This window comes from Accipiter gentilis, chromosome 20 (assembly GCF_929443795.1).
Source record: "Accipiter gentilis chromosome 20, bAccGen1.1, whole genome shotgun sequence".
NCBI classification, from domain to species: domain Eukaryota; kingdom Metazoa; phylum Chordata; class Aves; order Accipitriformes; family Accipitridae; genus Astur; species Astur gentilis.
This window is the reverse complement of record NC_064899.1, coordinates 6,234,879-6,260,124: the sequence shown is the minus strand read 5'-3', so window position 1 is coordinate 6,260,124 and position 25,246 is coordinate 6,234,879. Positions and strand designations below refer to the sequence as shown.

General features: G+C 37.4%; 1 protein-coding gene across 4 annotated transcripts in view; it reads left to right on the top strand.

The window, feature by feature from the left end:
• CDH18 (cadherin 18) overlaps positions 1–25,246 on the top strand; it is a 512,714-nt gene that overhangs the window by 199,951 nt on the left and 287,517 nt on the right. For all 4 annotated transcript variants that reach the window (XM_049823983.1, XM_049823986.1, XM_049823987.1 and 1 more), the window contains exon 3: positions 8,286–8,371. The gene's annotated coding sequence lies outside the window, so the exon portion shown is untranslated. The remainder of the gene's footprint in view (positions 1–8,285; positions 8,372–25,246) is intronic.

Below are 25,246 nucleotides of genomic sequence, written 5' to 3'. Positions count from 1 at the left end.
CATGTTTGACCAACCTGATAACCTTATATGAGAAAATGACTGTCTTGGTAGATGTGTGTAGAGCAGTGGACATCAGCAAGGCTACCTAGGCTTCAGCAAGGGTTTTGACACTGTCTACTGTAAGATCCTCAGAGAGAAGCTGGTAGGTATGGATTGGACGAACAGACCGTGAGATGGACTGAAAACTGGCTGAATGGCTGGGCCCAGAGCGTGGCGGTCAGTGGCATGAAGTCTAGTTGGAGGCCAGTAATCCTAGGAGTCAACACTGGGTCTAGTCCTGCTTAACATCTTCATTCATGATCTGGATGACGGGGCAGAGTGTACCTTCAGCCAGTTTGCTGATGACACAAAACTGGGAGGAGTGGCTGAGAGGCCAGAGGCTCGTGCTGCCATCCAGAGGGACCTGGACAGGCAGGAGAAATGGGCTGCCAGGAACCTCCTGAAGTTCAACAAAGCGAAGTTCCACAAGTCCTGCACCTGGGGAGGAACAACCCCACACAGCAGTATATGCTGGGGGCTGCCCAGCTGGAAAGCAGCTGGGCAGAAGAGGATCTGGGGGTCCTGGTGGACACAAAGTGAAACACAAATGCGGCAGATGGTGTCTGGGGCTGCTTTAGGAGTGTTGTTACAGCTGAATTGCGTACCCTCCACAACAGATTTGGAGAACCCAAATAAACAGATCAATAGAAAGAAGTACGTGTACAGACAGGTACAAACTAATATGAAGTCAGTAGATAAAAGGATGCAGGGCTAAGAGGTAAAGCTCATCTGGGGGAAGGGAACACATAGAAGATTCCTTTGGTCACAGAAGCAGACTGGATTCATCTGGCATGGAATAACAGTGTTCCTCTAGGAGTAAAAGAAAAAAACTATCTTTACATTTTAAAGATGAATAGGTTTGGGGGTTTGTTTCCTCTCAAAAAAAAATCTCGTCTAGTGTGGTTTGGTTTTTTAATTTAGGATGGTTTAAGTAACTTTGTTTTAATGTTTTATGTATATGGACACATATTTTTCTTTTTGTATAAAACTAGTAGCCTCCTAAAATTTAAATATTGCTTCTTACCTTCCTTTGTCTGTTCTAAAATGTCTATAGTGGTACTGAGAATGCTTTCTTGGCAATTACTGTGATTTTCTTGAAAAGCAAGTCAGAATGAAGACTGACTTTGTGTCTGCAGACTCTGATGTATACTGTCCAAAACTGAAAAGAGAAAAGGTAGGCTAGAAGAGGTAGAGTCTCCATTTGTTTTTGTTTTCCTTGGTCACCTGGGGAAATAACAATGCATGTCTGTCCTGTAATATTAGAGAAATCTTTCTTCCCAGAAGACGGTTTTCTTTACAAGTGCTGTGTTCCAGGTTTTTAGAAGGAGACATTTGTAAACTTCAGAACTCCAAACCCAGGTCTTTCAGATCTTCTGAATAGTGTGCTACTCCTTTGCTGTAAGGAAGAGAAAGAAAATTCCAAACTGAACAAGTGAAGCAAGTGAATTTGTGTTTTCTTAGAGGAATTTTGTCCATCTTTCACCTTAATTCCTTCCAAATAAGAGAAGCACTTCCCAATACAGGCAGGATGGCATGCTCACTATGTTATACAAAAATCTCACTGGTACCGATTCACTCTCTCTCATTTTTAGGCATTATATGATGGCCCTAATGTAACACTGTACCACTGCAATCTTGCAGTTTCTTGAATGGGAAGCAGTCAACAGCAGTACTGTGGTGTTTTCTACTTGCAAATCTTTTCTGTGTTTGTGCTCTTACCTTAAAAGTTTGAATACATCAGATTGAAGGAGAGCATTATTTTTAAGCAGTTTTAGGAAACATTCAGATTTGGCTGAATAAACATTTAAGCCTTGAATTCATCTGTCACAAGCGATAGTCATCCTTCGTTCGTAATATATTTCTGAATGTGTTATGCTAAACTCCAAGGGTATTTCTTTAGCTTCACCCTATGCAGGCCTTGGCAAGTGCCTGATCCACTTGTGAGCCAAAGAAAGGGAATAAAAGGCAAAGAAAAAACCCATGCTGCTATGCACATTTGATAGGTTAGAAAACTGAAGCAAAATGTGCCTAAACTGCTCATGATCATACAGCAGGAAGTAATTTATCAGACTGTTAACTGGGGAGATCTCGCCTCAAAATTGTGTTCCAGATGACAGAGAAGTCTTCATTTCTTTATTTTTTTAGTTACTGGTTTTTTGGAATTTAAAGAACATTGTAGTGGCAGCTAAAACTCAGCTGAGGAAAACAAAGCATTTCTCTGACGTTCTCCTACTGCAGGCGCTGTTGTGTCCCCATCTCTGCCTTTTTGCTCCTAAGCCGGACTAGCTGGCTGCTGTGCTTTCCTCGTACACAGACAACTGCAGTCAGCGCTGGACGCTCAGGAAAGCCTTCAGTCGTTTCAAGTCCTTTTCTCTCCCTCAAGTCACAGATTGTTTTCAACATAGAGTCACAGGCTGAGACCCGATTATACTTTATGAAGAAAAGATTGTATGCCAGTGTGTAATTTAGAATACGCTGTGAGACCTTCTGTGAGCTCGGAAGTGATCTTCTAAGTGGTGGCTTAAAAATAGTGTTTGCTTCCTTTATCTTGGGATGTCTCTTTTTATGTGAAGAACATCATCAGACTTCAAGCAGTCTGAAGGAAGGCAGAGTCTTCCTATAAAGGCTTCTTTATATCCAAGGGGAGCTATCTGCTATCACTCTTGATTGTTTGACAGGAAAATGAGCTCATACCAGTCTTTGCTTTCACTATCATTCTCTGAAGAAAATTTATGATACTGCTATGGTGAATCTCAAGCTGTTCCTCTGCTTTCTGTTTTGTCCTGTTTCGGCTTAATACAACTGTATTCCTCTCTTGCCTGTTTGCTTTTTAGTAAGTCTGGTTTTCTCTTGGTGCTAGACATTTAGTTTTGTCCTTTTGGTAATATAAATTAAAATGTCACTGCGGCCAGAAGGCTGAGACTGTTGTCTGAATTGAGAGTAAGTCATGGTTAGACTCGTCTGGAATTTTAACAACAGACTATATTTGTGTCAGAAAACGCAACTTTGCTAAAGGAAGCTACCCTGCGTTTGATCAGATTTTGTTTTGGGAAGCTGCACAATGTTCTGATGATGGCAGGATTGAATGTTCTTACTTTTTCTGACTTCTTCTTAAACACATAAGGTATATGAAAATATATAGTAGTTATCCTATGTGTGTGTGCTTGTATCTATAACATACACAAGGTGTAAATCGAAATGAAGCCTTCCAGTAAAGTTCCTATTTATTCAGAAGTTTGCATTGCTAATAGATTGGTTGTCCCTTCCCACTGACAGTATTTTTTTTACTGGGAACTGCTACCTTAGTTAATTACATAAGAGTAAATAATGGAAATTAAATTCTCTTTAAATATTAAAATATATTCTAATTTATCTTTTTCATCTCTTTTTACAATTTTTTTTAATTAATTGAGATCAGTGTTTGAGTTGTTCTGCATGAATGAGAACGCTTTCCATTTACAAAGAGTTGGAAACAAAATTATTAGAAACCATTTGGGTTTTTGTGCATTGAAAGGTTAATTGGTAAGACACAGCTATGATGTATTTCAGCCAGAGATTTAGCTAACTAATTTATTATGGCTTCCCCGTAAATTGGATGTAATACTTTAGTAAGTGAAGGGTCACTTTTTCCAATGGAATTCTAATGTGATCTCTAAATGTTGTTTGCTAATGTATATACATGAGTAAGCGCTAGTGCAAATGACCATAAGACTGTTCTAGTAAATTGTCGTCATTACAGATACCCGAACGCTGCTGTCTATGCCCACATTATGCTTCCAGTTTTTCACTCCCAAGCGATGTTTGGATAGACGATTAGGAATTGTTTTGATAGTATGGACTTAAGTGGTTGTGGAATTTCTTTTAAGCAAAGTGTTTTAAGTCAGAATGGGATTGAGCACACTTCATTCTGGTCTTGAAATCATATACAATTTAAATGATGAATAAAGTAAAATATAGATGTCTGTAAAACTGGAGATAACATTTTTAATTCACTGTTTAGAATTAATCTATAAACAGTAAAATGCTATTAAACATTTAACACTTCTAAGTTTCTAAAACTTCTGACAAGTTTTGCCTGCTTTTGTTGAGAAGAAAAAACCTATAACAATCATGTTTAATTGCTATTTTATTAAATATTTATTTGCATTTCCTTCCTTCACCCTCCAATTCCTTTCTCCTTTGCACTTCTCCTTTGAACTTTTGTATACATGATTTTCAAGAACCTCTTATATTCCTTTGAGTCATATATACACTACCAACATTTTGACCCTGACCTCCTATACTTAAAGCTTAATTGGTTTAGTGGTATAGCTAATTTTCATAGTTTCTGTGTATTTCTATGGATCTTTACAGAAGCAGGTATGTGAGGAAAAACTTTTAAGAATGCCTATTCAGAAGTGAGTAGAAATACTAGATTTGGTGAAACAGGAGTACTTTTTTTCTTGATTTGCTCTCCAGTGAAGAGTAATTCTGCTAAATATTTAAGGATTAATTATTAGGTACAGGTAAGAATCCTGAATGCTGCATTCTTTTTCAGTCAAGAAATAGGAGTAATGGTAGTTCTCTATCTTAGAGACTTCTATGCCTATACAAAAGTTAATGTCTTATAATGATCAAATGATAGGCAAGTGGGATTTGCCCTATATAGTAAATGTCCTTAATTATACCATCTAAAATAAGAAGGGGAAAAAAAGAAGAAGAAAAAAAAATATGCATCACAGGATCACAGGTTATTTAACTTGCAGACCTTTTGCTCAGGAAAGATAGGTATCAAGTAAGGCTACATTTTATAGTTACTTATGCTCTGTTGAACTAGAACTGTAAGAAATAACTGCAAATGTGTTCCTAGGTCAAAAGAGGTGATTATCCCGCTGCATTCAGTGTTGGTGCAGCCTCACCTTGAGTACTGTGTGGAGTTTTGGGCCCCACAATTTAAGAAGGACGTGAAGGTCCTTGAACACGTCCAGAGGAGGGTAACCAAGCTGGCGACAGGGCTGGAAGGAATGTCCTGTGAGGAGCAGCTAAGGACTTTGGGCTTGTCTGCTTTGGAGAACAGGAGGCTGAGGGGTGATTCACTGCTCTCTCCATCTTCTTCAGGAGGGGAAGGGGAGAGGGAGGTGCTGAGCTCTTCTCCCTGGGATCCAGTGAATAGGATGCGTAGGAACGGTTCAAAGATGTGTCAGAGGAGGTTTAGACTTGACATGAGGAAGAAGCTCTTTACCGAGAGGGTGGTCAAACACTGGAACAGGCTTCCTAGAGAGGTGGTCGATGTCCCATGACTGTCAGTCTTTGAGAGGCATTTGGACAATGCCCTTAACAACATGCTTTAGCTCTTCGTCAGCCCTGAAGTGGTCAGGCAGTTGGATGAGATGATTGTTGTAGGTCCGTTCCAACTGAATAGTCTATTCTATCCTATAACTATGTTCATCAGTTCTGTTATTGTCAAGTAAATGAGTGAAGTAAAATCTAGTTTAAAATCTGGCAATTTTTACACTAGAAATGTTTTAACAGTTCTCCTAGAATCACAGTCTCATTATAATGAGAATTTAATGGAAAATATCAGCTAAAAAGTGACAAGAGAAGTTAAGTCCTGAAAGCATTACTGTTTGGAGTCTCAGATTCATAAATCTGATTAAATACCCCACCTAATCTAGCAATACAAAGGTGTAAGGATTTGTGTGTGAGAGACTACAAACAACTTTAAAATGTGTGCTCTCGTTCCATGAAACAAAATGTTTGAAGACTTCTACTTACTTAATGTATCTAAATAAGTGTCATGGTTTAACCCCAGCCAGCAACTAAGCACCACGCAGCTGCTCACTCCCCCCCCCACCCCTCATCCAGTGGGATGGGGGAGAAAATCGGGAAAAAAGAAGTAAAACTCGTGGGTTGAGATAAGAATGGTTTAATAGAACAGAAAAGAAGAAACTAATAATGATAATGATAACACTAATAAAATGACAACAGTAGTAATAAAAGGATTGGAATGTACAAATGATGCGCAGGGCAATTGCTCACCACCCGCCGACCGACACCCCGCCAGTCCCCGAGCGGCGATTCCCTGCCCCCACTTCCCAGTTCCTAAACTAGATGGGACGTCCCATGGTATGGAATACACCCTTGGCCAGTTTGGGTCAGGTACCCTGGCTGTGTCCTGTGCCAACTTCTTATGCCCTGGCTGGGCATGAGAAGCTGAAAAATCCTTGACTTTAGTCTAAACACTACTGAGCACCAACTGAAAACATCCGTGTTATCAACATTCTTTGCATACTGAACTCAAAACACAGCACCGTACCAGCTACTGGGAAGACAGTTAACTCTATCCCAGCTGAAACCAGGACAATAAGAAAAAGAAAGATGTCTGTATGAAAGAAAGGATCTGTTTTGTTGCCACTTTTCACCTAACAATTGACTAAAAGATACATCATTCAAGCAAGAGTTACTTTTACTGCTGTCACTCCATTATCTTATTTTCAGTGTACCATGAAAATGTTATAGCACTCAGATGAAGAGAGCCCTTGGATGAAGACACATTGGTTCAGCTTGAACCTTGCAAGCATCAAAAATTGTTATCAAAAGGAGCAATATGAAAAATTGTATGAGACTCCATTATATTACCATTTGAAAAAGTAATACAAAACCCACAAGTCAAGGCCACTTTGACTTACAAATATTTAAAAATTAAGATTTGGCCCTAATGGTAGCAGTATGATTATTTTAATTTTGTGAACCTGAAACACACAGTCTCCCAGGTCTTAAAGAATCTTACACAATAGTATAATATATGCCACTTCTTGCATCTCATTGTGAATGCTGGATGCTTTGTTTTGGTTTCTGTAGCGTGCGTTGGCTTTCATGTGGTCAAATTCATGTCTGTATGATTATATACTTTTATTGAGAAATACTGAAGTACAGGACTTAGAACAAGCTATTGTCAGAAATTAGTCTCCTGACTTCTTTATGACTTGCTACATTGCTGGCTTGTGGGTATAAACGAAACTCCGATGAACCCCTTCTAGTTGTTTTTAGTTTCTGTTTTGGCTTTGTCTGACTTTTATTACTTTCATTTGAATACCATCTTCATTAATATTTTCCACATTGTATTGTGGTTTCATATGACACAATCATCTTCCAGAGGTTGGTTCACTTTGTTTTGTTATCCTTGCAAAACCTTCAAGAAATACGTGTTCTGCGTTGCTTACTTTTAAAATAACTTGATTGTGTTGGTACAGATAGACAAGTAATTTGAAGCAAGGAGTAACTCAAAGGATGATTAAGAAGAGTATTTTAAAGTGAAGCCGAGAATTTCAATACTAATGCAGCTAAAAATGCAAAGGGCAATCTGTTCCTACAGATATCTGTTATTTTCTTTTAATAATAAAGTTGTTACTTCTTAATAAAAAAAAATCTTTGTAATAGTATTGATTTTTTATTTTTTTCCAAGGATCTGATAACCCATGTTTGTATTTCTAACTAATATATAAAGAAAAAATGCTTACAATTGGTAAATATTTTTTGAGAAAACTTACAACGTTCTAACAATGATAGCGACTGCAGCAGTTTGTCTCCTATTTCTCTTTATAGCATGCACTACTTCTTCACTGCTTATACAGTCCACGTGCACTTCTAAAAATGTATAATGAGTGTTGCGATGCACCTAGGGGCTATGCCTCTTGAATTTTATATGGTTCTAGAAATAAAACTGAAACATAATAACCTTTTTTGGGTTTTTAAATTTTTTCTTTAAGTTGTGCTCAGTAAATCAAACATGATGACATGCAAGAGTGAGAGGTATGACAATTCAGTAGATACTCTTGCTACATTTTACATATCTTTATAATATTGTTATTTCTGTAGAATCTAAATGAGTCCTTTTTTTTAGACTCTTGGAAGTTCGTGGTAAACGTTGACACATTTTATTTTAGGAATTTGTGAAATCATAGTTACATACACATCTGTTGAAAATCTGCTAAGGATTGCCTGATAGGAATGTTTTTATATAGTGCCCTATTTATGAGCTTCCTTGCTGATTGCATTTTAAGAGAATGTCTCCCTGCACAGATGACATTCAGTTTTCTAATTCGCTTTTAATAAGGCAATCCTTTTCAGAGATTTATTTGCTTAAGATAATGAGGTAGGATTACAGAGGAATTAACTGCAATGCTATTAAGTTGTTGGTGTTTTTTTTCTTTGGGTCTAGCCTTATGCTTTCAGTTTGAAAGTAAGCTGAGATTTATTTTTCCTAGGCTACACAACAAATTCAAGACCAGAAGACAGAAAGGCAGCTGAAGTAATAATTCTTCGGAAGAATTAAGACGCCCATGTCTTTGAGGTATGTTTGTTTTGGAAATGCTGTTAATTATTTATTAATCTTGCTGCTATGTATAAGAGAAGTGGTGAGTGCTTTTGAACATTAGTGACTTTTTCACATCTTCTGATGTAGCTCAATTTGAAAAGAAACTCCAAAATATACTTTTTTCCTCTCTTTTTTGATAAGTGTGGGGAATTAGTTATAAATCTGCTTCTCTTTTATCTGGCACTATCTCTCTGCCTAGAAAATTAGATAAAGCCAGACGCAAAGCTAAAAAACCTAGAGGTTCTATGTTCTTTCTGACTTCACAGTTACAACTTGCTTCATGTGCCATAGTTAGTGTGAAAAATTTCCAAATAAGAATGTTCTGGAAAAAGCTGTAAACACTTCTCATTTTGTATGCAATATTGATTGCTATGTTTTAAATAGCTACAGGAAACATTTCTATCGGCTAGATGCAAAAGAAAAGTGTGATATAGAAATAAATTACAAATAACTCAATAGGGGAGACCATAGTAAGTCATCAGTAGGTAGACTAAGTAATGGAGGATACACTAAGGAAACTGCCTTTCCACAGGTTTAGAAATAGCCTATTTCACAATGTTTCTCAGTTACAAAAATTGTTTGAACTCAGTAAGTTGGACTCCACTTTCGTAGATATACCAGCAAAACTTGTGGGGTACTAATTGAATGGAGTTGATGCTAATGTCATTTTAGGTCTAGTTATCACTTAGCATGTTCAGGAGCTTTAACAGAGCAAATTATGATCTTCATACACTCAGAAATGCTGGGGCCCAGAAAACATTATTTCTATTACACTTGGGAAATATTTGTGTTTAGGTTAACTCTTCTGGAACTCCTTCAAACCCTAGTTTTCTCTTTCCTTCAGTATACTGAGTTTCAAAGAAAAAGCTTTTTTTTCTCTTAAAGGAGGCATTTTCTCACAACAGTAATACTCATTCAGCTATCTATGATAACTTCAATCCTCACCTGAAGCTCCTCTCTTATTGCAGGAGGTGTATCTCACCAGCATTGACTGTTGTCTTTTCTACATTCCTGTCAGATCTGTGCAACTTTGTTCATGTTTGACTTGATAGAAAGATCACATAGAAATTTTGGCTAGCGACGCAGCCAGCTCATGGCATGGTAATGCAAGCCTATAGTGCGATACATACATTTTGTCTAAAAATACATCTTCCGCTTTAAAAAAAACCCCAACTGTTAGTTTTCTTCTCCGTCACGGGCTATATTTATTTGAGCTTTCTTTAAAAACTACCTACCTGCCCAGGACCATTGGCCTCTAGGATTCTTTCCTTTTCCTTTAGGTGTTTAATAACAGGTTTGCAGCCTTTGGGGTTGGGAAGTTGAGTTCTGTAAACTATCTTTGTATAATATCATTCACAATTAATACATTCAGAGCACGTTTTTTTGCCTCCTAGCATTTTAACCACAAATATATCTCTTTTAATGTCAGTCTTGTTTCTTTGGAGAAGCAGTAGTTGAAGTACTGTAACAAACAACAAGAGAGAAATCGGCAAATATATGTAAACATGTTTAATCTATTATTCTCTTACCTGACAGTGTACCTAAATTTTACATTGGGAAAAGGAATTTAAAACTGTTGTTGAACTTCTGATGAGGCTCTACACCTGTGCCAGTGACATCCGAGAACAATGCTTTTTGATAAATGAAAAATCTCCATTGCCTTTTCATGACTCCCGTTGAGATACATACTTGTTCCTCGGGGCACAATTTGTCTCGCGGATTGTATTTGATTTGTATTCTAACGATGGAAGCTCATAGTATCAGTGTTAAATACATGTAGCTTTTCAGAAGCATGGAAAGGCAATATTTTTATATTCAGCCATTAGAAAAAATGTTTAAAGAAAAAGGGATCTCATTTTACTGGGTCTGCTGAAGCAAGGCACCAAGTAAAATATTTAATAATATTTAATCAGTATGCTTTAGCTTCATATGTATTTGTGAAGTTGATATATTTTTTCCTCGTCTGATCCCTCAACGTTCCCATGCTGTCTTTGTTATTATATAATTTTTTCAGCCTTTATAAAATCTTTACCTTCTCTCACTTGTGGAGACATAATTGTAAAGCACCAGGCAAAATGTAATATATTATGAGGAAAAACAAAAGAGGCAAAACATGTCTGCCCTTTCTCATTCATTCTGCCAGATTATTTAATCTTGTTCGGTTTAGTATTTCTGTCGTTTCATAGAGTTATGTACTGGCCAGGTTACCACACGCTGTTACGGTCAGGTTACCCAAGTGACTTCAGATTACTCGGTAATGGTAGTTTCCGTGGTAAACATAGTCCTTGGTGGCAGAGAGGACCCGACTTTCCCATGCGAGAGCCTTTATGTTATATAATAATCAGAGGAAGGGAAAGAGTTTTTGTAGCCTAGAACTCTTCTTCCTATATCTATCTATCTGTCTCCTTCCTCAGAGTCTTCACATTAGACTTTAAAAAAATATTTTACTTTAATATCTCCTCCTGGTGATACAGGCCTTCTTTAGCAAGCAGTGCAAGGAACTACTAAAAAAGTTCATGCTGATGCTTTTGAAATATTCTGCCTTACTGATTTAATAAACCTTAATGAAATAAATAAATGGAAACTTGCTGATGCATTTAAAGCATACTTGTTCCGAATTAACCTGAAGTATATGTTACCAGTGGTTTACAGAGGTTCTGTAGCAGATGTTGAGTGAAACTTTCGTATGTAGCTTATGTATCTATGTTAGTTTACTCCGTGTGTCTGTTCCAGGCACTCAAAGAACGTAAGATATTCTCTGAAATGTAGAGCTCAGACTCTCTGAACTGTTAGGCTCCTCTTTGTGCGATGATTTTTGATGTCTTGACAACTGTTAGAGTAGAACTTGTGGGGAACAGAAAAAAAATAGCAAACCTGGTGATTTAATTTTGTTTCTCTGATTTAGAATAAAGTTACCTGATCTTCCCAGTAGTCCTGTGCATATATTGTCTTTACATATGGTTATACACACATAAAGCATGTGTACAGTTTTGCCATAGTACAAAATGCATACTGCAGTCTTTTGATGTATCTATCTTTTAAAAATTAACACATGAAAATAGCTTATACGTGGAGCACCCTAAATTTTGATAACCTTATGTATGTCTGTGTGAAAACCTGACTTGATAAATGCAAATGGAAGTTTCAGAGCTACCTTATCACAGACGTGTATTTATGATGAGGCTAAAGAAGCTCTCGCCCTTATTTCAAGGTTGAAATGCAGAACTGAGATTCAATGTTGCCGGTTGCTGGCCTCACTTTTCAAGATATAAACCAAGAAATGAATTGCCTAAAGAAATGGACACTTAGTCAACATTGGCTATTAGCCTCCATTAGTACCATCAGACTAATTAGCACTTTACTTCCCTGAAAATTCAGAAACTTTGGAGAATGATTTGAGTGTTTTCTCGAATTAAGTTGAAAAACATTTTAAAGCAGAAAATTGATTGAAGCTTACCAAAAAAGCCAACAAATTTTGAATCTATGAAAATTAAATATTCTGAGCTTTTCAGGGTTTTCTACTCTGAAAATAATTTTAAAAACTGAAATAATATTGGAAAAATACTTCACGAATTCATGTTTCTGGCTTCAAAATAAGTATAAACAGATCAACATTTTGCTCAGCTTTAAGATGATTTGATCACATTTTGAGCTAATGATGTAAAAGGCAGAAGCAGTTGATCAAAAATTTATCACCCTGTATGTCTTAAAAAAAAAAAAAAATAATAATTTTTTGGGGACCATTTCAGAATGATTATGGGGGTCAGAAATTTTTATTAGTTTGCTTAACAACTCAAATACATAACTGTTCTTGGAAGTCATGAAAACAGTAGATAGTCAACCATCTCATCCAAATATGTTAGGAGGATTTTAAGGTAAACTTCTAAACATAAGATCAAAACTTGTCTGTAGTTTTTGTTTGTGCAACCGTTCTTGTTTAAAAGTACAAAACCTAGGGATTTTGTATGTCTTTTGCTGAATCAATCTCAGCTTCACGAAGCCTGTGCGCTCCCTTTTGAAGATGTAAAGAAAATCGTTGGGTACTCATCAGACTGATTTCCTACGTGAATTCAGTGGCACGTATTTTCTACTCTAGGACTAAAGCAGTGGAACTACAGCTGAGGATTGCACGCGAAATGTAACAGCGTGAGGAATTAGGAAGAAGGGGAAGAATTAATTGCATTTATCACTTCAGCTAAAGGAAGTGACTTAAGATTCCTAATGGAAATGGCCAAGCTGCCAGACCTGCCTGTGCGGAGGAGGTGTATCCGCGTGCCGGGGCAGTGGGTGACCACCGGCCGCCGGGGCTGAGGCAGCCCCCGAGGGCGAGGGCAGGTGAACCAGGGCCCTGGCACCCGTGCACGGCTGCAAGGTGGGCTCCGCTGCAGAAGCCGTCCCCTTGGAAGCAGCTTCAGAGTGAGAGGTGGGTTTGTTTCTTGCACGCAAAGCATGCGTTAGGTGTGATCTATTCAGCAGGGGGTCAGTCGTTTTGTATACAGGAGCTTGATTACCATGGGCTAGTCCTGGCACCTGCTAACCGGCTGTTTGTATTTGCACAGTGTTTGATTTTGTTCATAAGAATTTAGTTAAAATCTAACAGATCCAAAAAAGACACTGCAGTTCAGATTTCTATTGCCAGTTTTCCCTAGATCTATATAAATCAAAATGGTTATTGTTTTTACCCTCTCCAGTGAAATTCCAGGAAGTGAACAAAAATACATAGACTTGTTTTTTTCTTTCGGAACGCATGGGAGCACAGCTTAACACGTGTCACTAACAGCACTTGAAAACTAGGACTTGGAAATGCACAAGTGTCAGTTTTTACCCCAAATTTTGTTATTTCTGTGTTCTGTTAATTTTGTAGGTTTGCTAGCAATATGAATTATTTTTCCCAACAAATATTTTATTATCCTTGTGATTTTTGATTCCTGCTTTTTTTTTTTCCTCCTACACAGAATCTTTATGAAACAGCTAAATAGTGCAGTATAACTCCTTCAAAATATGTATTAATAAAGAACATCTCTTCAGGAGGAAGGAGTAATTGGTATTTGTTTCTTACAGTGAAATGAGTTTAGTTTTAAAAGGCAGACAAGTTCAAACAAAACAGTGGTTAAATTAACCTATAAGGTTACCTGAACAGGAATATGGACTAGCTTTATTTCTTCCAAATACTCTAAAATTACAGTGTCCTGATATGGCCCACAGTCTGTGGGGATTTTTCTGCTTATTTTTAATGGATCAATTTTCAAATGCTGAAGCCGATCAGTCCCTGCTCTTGAGATAACGTTCCAGCCATCTATAGATAGCACACAATTAACTTAAGGGGAAAAGGGGAAAACCAGGAAGGAAGTATGTGCAATACACAGAGCATCTCTGTGTTCTGTATTCTGTGTCAATTTTAATGGGTCTGTAATTAGGTCACAGGACTGATTGATATCAGCACTTAGCTTCCTGGGTGACATCACCCTCTCCTTCATTCCCTAATAGGGATTAAGATGTTGACACATAGAAAAGTCTACTTCCTGGACAGAGAAAAGTAATTAAACCAGTTGTAGACTTGACACTGGCTGAATTATTTACCAACATAGCAACGAAATGGAGACTAACAGGAAGGAGGAGCACAGGGAGCATGTGGAAAGAGCACAGAAATGCTTGCAGCCCATGTGTGTGAAGGAGTTTGGTATAAAGAAACACTGACGGGACTAGGCTGGGCCAGGAACAATCACGAGTAAAATGATGGTGCATTTCAAATCCTTAGGCAGAAAAAGTAAGGCAAAATACTGGCAAAAAGCTTTGAGATGAAACAAGCCGATGACTATTATAATGCATGGCCAAATGCTCAGAGATCTTGGCATGAGAGGAGAGCAGTGAGTGCCCAAAAAGCATGCTATTCAAAGAGAGATTATCAGATGGAAAGGAGAAATGAGAAGGGTGCCTTGTACATATTTCTATACATAGAAAGCTCATAAATGCAGCAAAGGACACAGCTTAGAATGGTGCTTCTTAATTTAAAAATAGCTGTCATGTTTCAGACTGAACATACAATGTTGTTTTTGTGTAAAACTGTACAACCCAGCAGTAACCTTTAACTCGTCTTTATAAAATTCATTACAATTGAGTTGCTGTATGGTACAGCTGAAAGAGGTTGGTGCCATCGTTAGTACTTTTTGTTATTTTGTTGTCAGGGAGGCTCTCCCTTTTTTCAGACTTTCTTTTACTTTCTGGAGATACTATTTGCCCAACACTGACTTTAATTTCTAAGATGGAGTACTTAAAAACATGACTTTGGAGATTTCAGGATTTTTGTTATTGAAAGAATGAAAAACTGAGGAAGTATATTTTTCTGATCTTGCGTGTTAAGATATATTTGTGCTTGAGAGAGACTGCTGGCTGGTATAAGATGACCTTTAATTAAGAGAGGGCTACGAGGAACCAGGTCAGACATGGCTGTAAGAACTCACACCTGATCGTAGGAGCAGGCTGCGGCTATGAGAACAGCTAAATGCCTGGCTAGGAGAACAGAAGAAAAGAAACTTGTTTTGTGGTGGACGATACTAGTGCAAGAGTTGAGCCTCAGACATTTCTGTTACAGTTATGAGTTGGAATTTAGTTTGTGCGTGCTAAGTGTAAAAGGTTTGCCATATTTTTGATGCTCTTCACTGCAGATGGAGAGAAGCCTCGTACATATATCTGCAGTAAGTAACAGTTGACTGTTCTATATATACTTTCAGATAAATTAGAAAAGGTGGTGTAAATAATACTTTGTTGCCATTCCATAGAGGCTTTCATCTCACATATCTATTTGCTATTTGTAATTTCTGAGCTTCATGAAATGCAGTAACATTTTGTTTTAACAGCTATGTTAGTTTTCAAGTTATTTCTGTTGAGAGGTCTTGGTGTCAGGTTTGTTGTAGGAAATAGTAGGGATGTATAGTACTACTACAGTACTGCTCCTGACAAAATGAAAATCAAATACACAGGTTTGGTTTAGAAGCACTAAGAATAGGCTTAATCCAAGTCTGCAAGCTCTAATCCAAAGTGATACAGAAGCTGTAATGAACAAAATGAATGGCTTACTGGCACCTGATCTGACAAGAGGAGAAGCAGAAATTAGATACAAAGTGTATCTCAGATTTAAAACAAGTGGCTGCATCCCTTTGATTCTTAAGGCTGGAGTAATCAGAATATTTTTTTCCCCAAGTCTCTCTTTTTGTGCTCACCTTTAAAATAAGACTGAACTCTGTTAGCCGGTGACTCAATAACAGATTTGAATGTATCAGATCTCATGAGTTACAGATTTCCTCAAGTACAGGGAGAGAAAGCAGAAATTAATTTGAGTAAAATGCCTATGCTTCACAAAACAGTCTCTTCTAAAATTGCATCTGTTTCTGAGCAATATGTTTGTCTAGAAATTGTTGGTATTATTAAAAAAAAAAGTAGTGGATGCTAACAACCATTAACAAATCATCTTACTAGCCAGAGGTTTTATCTTACTTGATTCCAGAGTTAAAATTGTGAGCAGAAATTGAGTTGAGTGAGAAGACAGCTGCTGCCCAGAATTTTCAGCCATACGGTAGTTTGAATGGATAAAACAGAGATAAGCTCAAACTTCTTACAGTCTATCGAGATGAATATAAATATTTGGACATTTCTATTTTATGCTGTCTGTGAAGAGTTCGACTAATACGTCATCTTCACAAGAAGAGCTAGATAGGTGTCACCGTTAGTTCCATTCCTGTGGCTTTCAGGAGTATACAGGATCACTTTACAACCCCATCCCCAACCCAAAATAAAACCCCGATGTTTTTCTCAAATGTTTAAAAATTGTGGATGGAGAATTTTAGAATTTTAGTTTTTCATATTTTTAGTTCCTAAAATTCCTCAGGGAGCCTGAATTGGGAGACCTTCTGTTCAGCCCTGCAATATACTATAGGGCGCCAGTGAAGTAGTCCTTGGTATTTGGAAGGTAGAAACCAGTGACCCAATTGCGTGAATTCTTGCCCGTCGTCTTGGTCTCACTGAGTTCAACTGCACCTCATGTTTCAAGAGGAGCAAGTGGATACACAGAAGTAATTGTTTTCAAAAGCAGGCTCATACATCATCCAAATTTGAAAAAAAAAAAATGCATTATGCATACAGGGTTTAATATTCTGTCCTGCCATTGATAGACATGTGTAATCCCTATTAAAAAGATTTATGCTGAGCATTGGCAGCTGATATGATCCTGTAGTGTAAATCTGAATTGCTAAATTTCACAATAAATAATTATTCTTGGGTTCTTTCCTAATGTGATGCAAAATTGTTTTTACTCTGTATATTTAGAGTAAACTAAAAAAATAAAATTAATATAACTTACCAATGGGTAAAGCACATGTGTTTTATACATCATCCAAGATGATTTATACATCATCTTACAATTGTGACTCTGTTTTGGGGGAAAGGTTGAGTGACTGTATTTTTGAGGAGCCTAACTAGTCTTAATTTTCCAAGGTAATAAAGGAGTGGATTTAAAGCAAAAAGCATGGATAATAACACGTTACTAAAGGCTTTAAGAATAGACATACAGGATTTAATTGAGAAACAAAAGGTCAGTGATGCAGATGAGGGTAGAATGTAAACATACCCAAGCAAGCACCCACTCACAGCTTTATATATATATATATATATATATATAATTTTGCTGTAGAAATAGAACTACACTGCTTCTGTAACCAAGCTAGCTTATGTTTTTAACAATAATTGACAGCTGACTGAACATTGTGGCTGCAGCATTTGAAGGAGAAGAAAAAACCAAACTATCCACCTCAGAAATCTTTCAGTAATGTATTTATTACTGTTTCCAAGTAATATCCAAACAGTGTTTTTAAAGTGACTATATGTTATAGATCTAGCAAGTGATGCTTGAGAAGGGGGTGTCGTTTACATCCCCATTTGTTTTTGTTAGTTTTTTTTTTCCCTTAGTTTGAGAACTTGCAGCTTGTTATTATTCCAGGCACAGGGCAAAATCCTTCCTAGTCCCCACTCTCCCCACCCTGCAAATTGCAGAACGGTATTTGGTTTAGAAGAGAACAGAGTTTGAAGGAAACGTGTTGTGATATGTTTGTTTATATTAAATTAATTGTTTATGGAATGTTCTGAATATAGATAACTTCTAATTGAGAAAAACAACAGATTTATTGTTCTGAAACCTTTAGGTTAGTGTTTGTGTATTTCAGGAAGTTTTTATTTATAAGGTCATTGATTTTGAAATTTGACAGTAACTATGATGTTCCATTCAACTAGATTTGGCTTTTTCTGTGTGTAACATGCCAGGTGTGTCTGTCTTCATCTTATTTTTTTATACACAGGAACATCTATAAATTGCAATGAGAAAGTGATACGGAGTTAAATAATTACCTTACAGATCATAAAACAAGTGATATCAATTGAAGACCCTGCACTCAGCAGCACTATTTCATTCTATCTCATCTGAGGTACTTTGGATTGCTTAAATTCTGGTCTCTTGCTATGTTTACTGCAAAGGCAAGAGAAAGGGAAGATATACACGTCCTAAGGAAAACCTCTGAAAGTTACATCAGCTTAGTGAAATCAATTCTTAAAAATACTGTATTACTCTGTTATTGGAGAGCTTTCTGATTAGTGTATGATGTCCAGGCTTCCATTTTCATTGGTATATTTTGGAACAAGGTAACATTATCCTTCAGCAAGGGCTTCCTCAGGTGATCTGAAAATTCTGCGACATGAGACTTTTTAATTGCCTGCATATTTTAAATTTTGATAGGTTACATGGTCAATGATCTACCTCTTGGAGAAGAGCAAGTAATAATTTGGTCACAGTTGCATAGTCTTCCAAATCCTAACAGTGTTTCATTGTGTTTCTTCTTAATAGAGTGACTTTAGCAGTTCTAGAGGAAGAAGGTTGAAGCTTTGAACACTTATTATTCATCTTTGACATCTATGGTTTGCGAGCAGTGTTAAGGTTAAATGGGAGTTCATTTACACTCTATTTCATTTAGTAAGTGCTCTCATAATTAAATGCAGATCCATGTAATTTAGTGGTAGAAAGAGAAATTCATTAAGATTCCTGATTAGGAAGAAGTGTTAACAGAACTGCAAAGGTTATAGAAATTTAGCTCCTGTTTAAGGTAAATTAAGCACAAACCACATTCCTGTAACATGAAAGAGATTGCTTAAACTGTAACTGACAAGAAATTTCAAAATTCATTTTCATCATCTGTGTATACCAAAAGCAAATGTAAACATACATTTATTAAATCAATATAGGTGATAAAATTAATAGATTTCATGCCTTTTGTAATGTATTTTTTTGTTGTATTAGGCATAAAGGGTAATATTATTGTGACTACTGATGAAGCTGTCATGGACTTTAGGTTATTTGAAATATTACTTTTTAAGTGAATTTCCTAAAGTGAATTGAATTAAAAGACATTTGCTTAGTATCTCTGGAAGAACAGGTAGCCTTTGATTGTTTCTGGTGCCCAAATTGGTATTTCATCTAAACTATCACTTTCAGGAAGTTATAAAAAGCAAAGGGCCAGCAAGTTTTACCTTTGACTTCAGTGGAGCTAAAAGTACCTGATGCTTCCCCTGTAGGGTGAAAAAGGATGTTGAAAATCTGCAATAGGATTCCACTTAAACTGCTACAAACTTACTCTGTTCAATGATATCAGTCTAAATTGAGGACACTTGTATGCTGTCCTTACATCTCAATTACGCTAACCCTTCGGTTAACCGTTTTTCTTGGACATTTTTATATTAGCTCAATTTGTACGTTTTTCTTTAACACAAAATTGCTGTCAAGTGTAGGTGGTACTACCAGGCGTAGACTTCGAGCTCCGCTGTATTGTCTCAGATGACCTGTTCTGCCATACTGCGCCTGTGCCCACATGCCCGTGCAGAGGAACTGTTTGCCCTTTGGCTGCTCTGATGCAGGTTGAGGTGGGGGCACTGGACTAGGTGGACCTCTGGAGGTCCCTTCCAGCCTCAATGGTTCTGTGGTCGTGTGGAGGTTGATGTCTGCACAGTACACTCTCTTAGGGTGTGCGCAGTCTCAATTACATGATGCTACAGCACCTGACCAGCAGTGGGGCGTTCCCTCCTCCCTCTACTGCGGCCTGGGCTGTGTTCAGCTCTGAATGTAATGGCACTGAAAAAATCTTGTCTAACTTTCTGTTCACCACTATTGTCTCCAAGGTATGTTTCATTAGAACAGCCTTCCATTTCTCATTAAAAAAAACCCCAAAACACACCCCACCCCACCCCGTGAAAAAAAAACCCAGCTGAGTTCAAATTTCACTTCTGTACTTGTTTTTTTTTAAAAAAACTGCTGGATAACGGAAAATTTTCCAGATCAAGGACAGGCAATTTTCCCTCCCTCACATTCCAAACTTCTCTGTGGTGTTTGGAGTGTAAGGCACCTTCCAATTAGATATGTGAATCTCATTAGCATGCTCTTTATACTCTTTTTCAGATCGCTAATGAGGAATTTAATTAAAACATGACCTCGCACTCATCCCAGCAGCATTCACCAGACACCTCCTTTTGACATGATACATTGCTGTTTTTCACTGATCCACGTTTTAAATACTAGCCAGTTTTCAAAGCAGTGGTGAGCAGAGGTGGAATACCACTTTATTAGTGACAAGTTATTGAATCCTAACAAAAATGAAAAATGAAAAGCTCTTCACTGAAAGAAAATGAACAGAATTTTTCTGCCCCTCTTTGTGCAACAGCCCTGTTAATAAGCTACCAAAACGTATTGCCTCATAACTCAGGTCCAAAACAATGACTTTCTAGTTTTTTGTATTAAGGAGATAAGAAAGATTAAAGGCAAATATTAACTGACAAGCTCATGTCATATTTTTCAAAGAATTATGTCATCAAGACCTAAATTTACAGCTCTTCACTCTGAAGAATATTACATGGTAGCAGTGCTGGGGAAATTGGTATTGAAGAAGCGAGAAAACATTGTTTCGCTGGTTTGGCCAGCTCCTCTAGTAGTGCAATTAAGCTGGCTACTGTTCACATACTGCTTCAGGAGTTCTCATTATGCAGGGAATTCCTTTTTTTTTCTTTTTTTTTCTTTTTTCTTCTTCACATCAGCTAGTGCCCAAATCTCCTTACTAGTCGCAATAAAACATAAAGAGGATAAGGAGGAGAGAAAGTGTAGTAGAAGGTGTAGAGCAGGGTCAAGGAGGACAGGTTGCCTGCGGCTGTGTCTGCTCACGTTCTGAATATCTCCAAGGATGTTGGTAGTTCCGCAACCTGTAAGTGTTCAATCACCCCTGCAGTGAAACTCCCCCTTCCGCCACTTAGGTTTAAATGTCATTTCTTGTGTTTCAGTTTGTGCCCATTGCCTGTTGGCCTGTCACCGGGCACCGCAGAGAAGAGCCAGGCTCTGTCTTTTATTGGTGGTCCCCCCCAGGTATTGAGATGCACTGACCACTTGAGACTCCATTCAGCTGTTGATGGGTGTTATTCAGGGCACCCTTAGTTGTCCACCTCCACACAGGGGACGGAGGGACCAGTTTGACAAAGGGTCTGTGTGACCGTGCCCCTGTTGGAGTGCTGGTACAAAAGATTTCAGAAACATATTGCATAAAGTTGATCAGTGTGCTTATCCTCTAATTACTACACCTAACCGTATATAATTAAGCATGAGTTATTTTTACCGCTGCTGTACATCAGAACGTGTCTGATAAGTTTATTTTTTGGTCTTCTGCAGGAGTCACGTTGATCATGTGCAGTGGATTTTGTATTCTGTCAAATGCTGGTAGACCTCGGGGAATTTTAAAATTGGCTATCAGCGACCTTAATGAATGCATGGACCTGTTGTACCATGTCTCACTAGAGCTGTACCTACTACGTGTTTCCAGTGCCAGCAGTCCTTTGTCTTAAGTAGACATGATATAAATAAGGGTGAATTTAGGCAATTATATTTGGATAACACATTGTTAATAAGCAGTCTTTTGGCGTACTGGAATGGTAAGGTTAGCATTAACTACTGAGGCACACTGCAAAAATAGGAGGTACAAAGCTGAATATCAAGACGTACTTCCCCAAAACAAGGGCTGCTGTAGCATCTTTAAGGAAAATAGATGAAGCCCTTCTACTTGGGAAGTAGAACAAGTGGACAGGCAATCTGTTTTATGGTAGTTTTGAAGCTTTTCAAGTATGTTTTCAGAACGTGAATCTTATGGTAAGTTAGAAGCCTGCTTTATCAACATTATCCCTTAAAATACATTAAAAAAATTCTGTGCAAAGATGATACAGTGGCAGAAGCATTCTTTTAGGAGTAAGACATATCTGGAACATTTAAAAGACTATGAATGATAACATTTCATAAATGCCATTTAAGAGATGCACTTGAACATCAGCTAGAGCACCAGCTTGGTCTCCTTTAATGAATAAAGTTGTATAAGAGAAGAGTAATTGAAATGTGTCTGTGTGAAGAATATCTAGCTCTTTACATCTCTTATCCCATTTCAGTTTCCTTCACCTATTCTTTTCAGCTGCAGTCTATATTTTGGAGCTGCTAGTCCCTTTCATTCTAACACAAAAGTTGAATCACTGGAATCACACTACTTTTTTTTCTTTCTTTCTTTTTTTTTTTTTTTCCCCTTAACATGTAGCTTAAGGTTTTGAGATTCTTCCTTCTGTTAAATAAAACTTTTTTAGAAGATACTCTTCTGGCATCATTCTTCAGGAAAGGTGCTGTGATGTGTGATGAGGCTAGAATTAAATCTGGATTCTCCACTTGCGGAGAAGCAAATTGCCTGAGAGTATAGAAGTTTGGCCAGCTTCGTAGCTGCAGAAGATAAAGGTTGGTCTTTGGGTTCAAGAAATAATACTGCCAAATCTTTAAAATGCTTGAATTAATTAATCCCTCCTTAAAACATCTTGTACGGATTATCAGTATTATTTTACAACTCATCTGAGGTTAGGGCCTATGTTTAAAAATAATGATCACAGTTTGAAATATTGGAGGGATGACTGACTTTGTGCTAAGCACCCCAAAAGCTATGTACTTCAAGAGTGATTGTGAACGTCAGTTTCAAAAACTAGGCTGATCTTCCTCAAATTAGGCAGTAAGAGTAGAAATTCTTTGAGTTTAGTTCAAGTATATTTATTCGAGACAAAAAGGATTTTGTGTTAACAAGTATATTTAGAAATTTTGTGATTCTTGCTTTGTCATCCTGCGTCTAAAATAAGTAGGTCACTATCTTCATTATAATGTCTAAACAGAAATCTCCGTAGAAAAGACAAAGTTAGTGTAATATATTCTTCAGTGACATAACCCACTAGCCTGGGCTGAGGCACAAGGTATTTACTTCAAGTCAATGGCAGTACTGGTCTGGGGCTTACCATGTTTGCTTTTTATTTTCTCTGCCAAAAACGTTTGAAATACATAATTACCTGCAGTTTTATTTCATGGTTTTTGGGTTTTTTTCCAAATGCTCTTAAAATAATCAGCATATTTGTTCTAAATGTATGTGTGTTTGTTTTAAGAACTAATTTGATCTTAAGTATTTCACTTATGTGTGTAATAATGTGCCATCATTTGCATCACGTGATATGTAGTGAATGACAGATGGGGAGATGGGACATACTGGGTCAGTTATGTTTATCATCTGCAGTGTATAAGCTCTACTGCATCTCATGAAACTCTCCTTAAAATGCCAGTTCAAAGGTACCATAACATTCGCTGATAATTGTGTTAGCAAAAACACAGAGAAAAAGAGAAAATGCAGTTCACGTACAGCTGCTTCATCATTTTGAAAGACATTTATGTGGAAAAGTAGCTAATGAAAATAAGAGGACTTTGCCGTTTCTCATAAACTCAGTGTTGTGCTGTTCACCAATATGTAGTGGACTAATTGAGGTGAACTTTCTTTAGGAAGGGTGAGAAGGTGAGGCCACATTCCTGTACAAGTAGCGTGCTGCAACTGCTACTCATTTCCCTCTCACACTCTAATAATCCCAATGATAACTCCTGAAGTGGGTCTTCCCAGTGGTCGTTTGTGATGTTCACTGGGCTTTCACACGCTTCGTCTTCATTGATAAGTAATATAGTGAAGACACATAGCTTATTATATAGTTTGAGTGTGATAAAAAAGATTATAGCGGGCTTAGGACAGGCTAGGACAGCAACTTGATCGTTCTTCTTGCAGGAAAATATTAAATGAAAGAGCAGTAAATCTGAGTGCTGAACTTTCATTCAAACTGGTCTGTATCTGTTGACAATGCTTTTCTTGGTTTTGGTTTGGTTGTTTGGTTTTAAGTAACTGTACAGGTGAATTGTTACTGTCTGTACAACTTCTCCCGCCGCGGGTGCAGTTCCTGTTCTACTGATGTTATAGCAATGAATATTGGGAACCATTGCTGAGGACGGAACTACCCGATTCAAAAACCATTCCATTCTGGGTGAATGAGCTAAATTTAAAGGAGTCATGTGCTGATTTTGTGTAATATCTGAGATGGTGGCATTTTCTAAGGATGGGTAGTGAAATGGGGCCAGTTGATACACACTGGTGTGGCAGAATCATTACTGAGCCAACAGTATTAGTTCATGTAAGGACTTCATGCCAGATTTTCTTTCTTTCTTGGTGATTTATGATCTGTAAAGGGGGGGGGGGGGAATATTGAAGAAATATGTATGAGAAGCTGGATACCATTTCTATTGTAACATTAGGAGTCCTCTGAATGGGTGTTGTATCTGACAAAACATTACAGCAATTAATCAGCAAATTCCTTAGGCACGTGCGTGATTAAAAGTACGTGAGCTGTCCTGTTTATTTCATATCTTTACATTTCACAGGCTTCAAAATAATTTTAGGACTTGATTTATAAACAATATTGCTAAATAATATAATTAGTAACACTGTTAGTAAATAATTAACCAAATCTAAAAGTTAAAACTGAATCTTTATTAATCAGTAACCTTAGGATATGGCCCACTTTCTATTGCCAGGTGAGGCTACAAGCAATATTTTTCTCCTCCAAATCTAGTGGGTTTCAATGTTACTATACCTTTTCATCTGAAACGTGTGGCTCATTGACAGTCTGCACTGAAATCTGTTTTCACAATATCTGCAGTACTATTTTGTTAACCTAGCTCTTACATGCTGTTGCTAAAAGAAGATTACATTTCCATTACATGGAAAAAATATTTTACCATTCCCTCCTACTAACCTCCTGCCCAAACCCCTCTTCTTAAAAATTTGCTTTTACTGGAGATTAGACCTAGAAAATGTATGAAAGAGTAATTCTCTGCCTTAGCAATGAGCACAGTGGATGTGTGTAGGTAGTAAATTATTGGAGGTAAAGAATTTTTCTCGATCATTCAGATACTTAAAGCGTATTGAAAAGTCATTCCACCAATAATTTGCCACTCAAATTAAGACAAAGGCCGTATTCTGTTAGCTGGTATAGCCTCATTTACTTCTCTGCTATCACACCTTTTCAGCTTACGTCAACTCTTCAAGCAAGATTTATGAGATGGCACAAAGAGCTATAGTAGCTTAGATATAGAGGAAGTCAGATGGCACACCCTTATTTTTAAAGAGGTGCAGTTTGCCTTACCTTACCTTGGTATGATGCAGGTTATCTCCAAGTGGCCTGTATTTTCAGGGCGGATGTTCTTCATCATGTTTTGAAAGATGTAAAACAAAATAAAGAAATAATCAGCAATGCTTTGAGAGTAATGTTTAAATAAGCTTTGGCATCCTAGAGAAAATTGATTTTTTTGTGAATATTAGACTGATATGTGAATGATTTACCTCGGAATTACTAATAAATGATCCTAGGTAACCTAAGTATATACAAATTCCT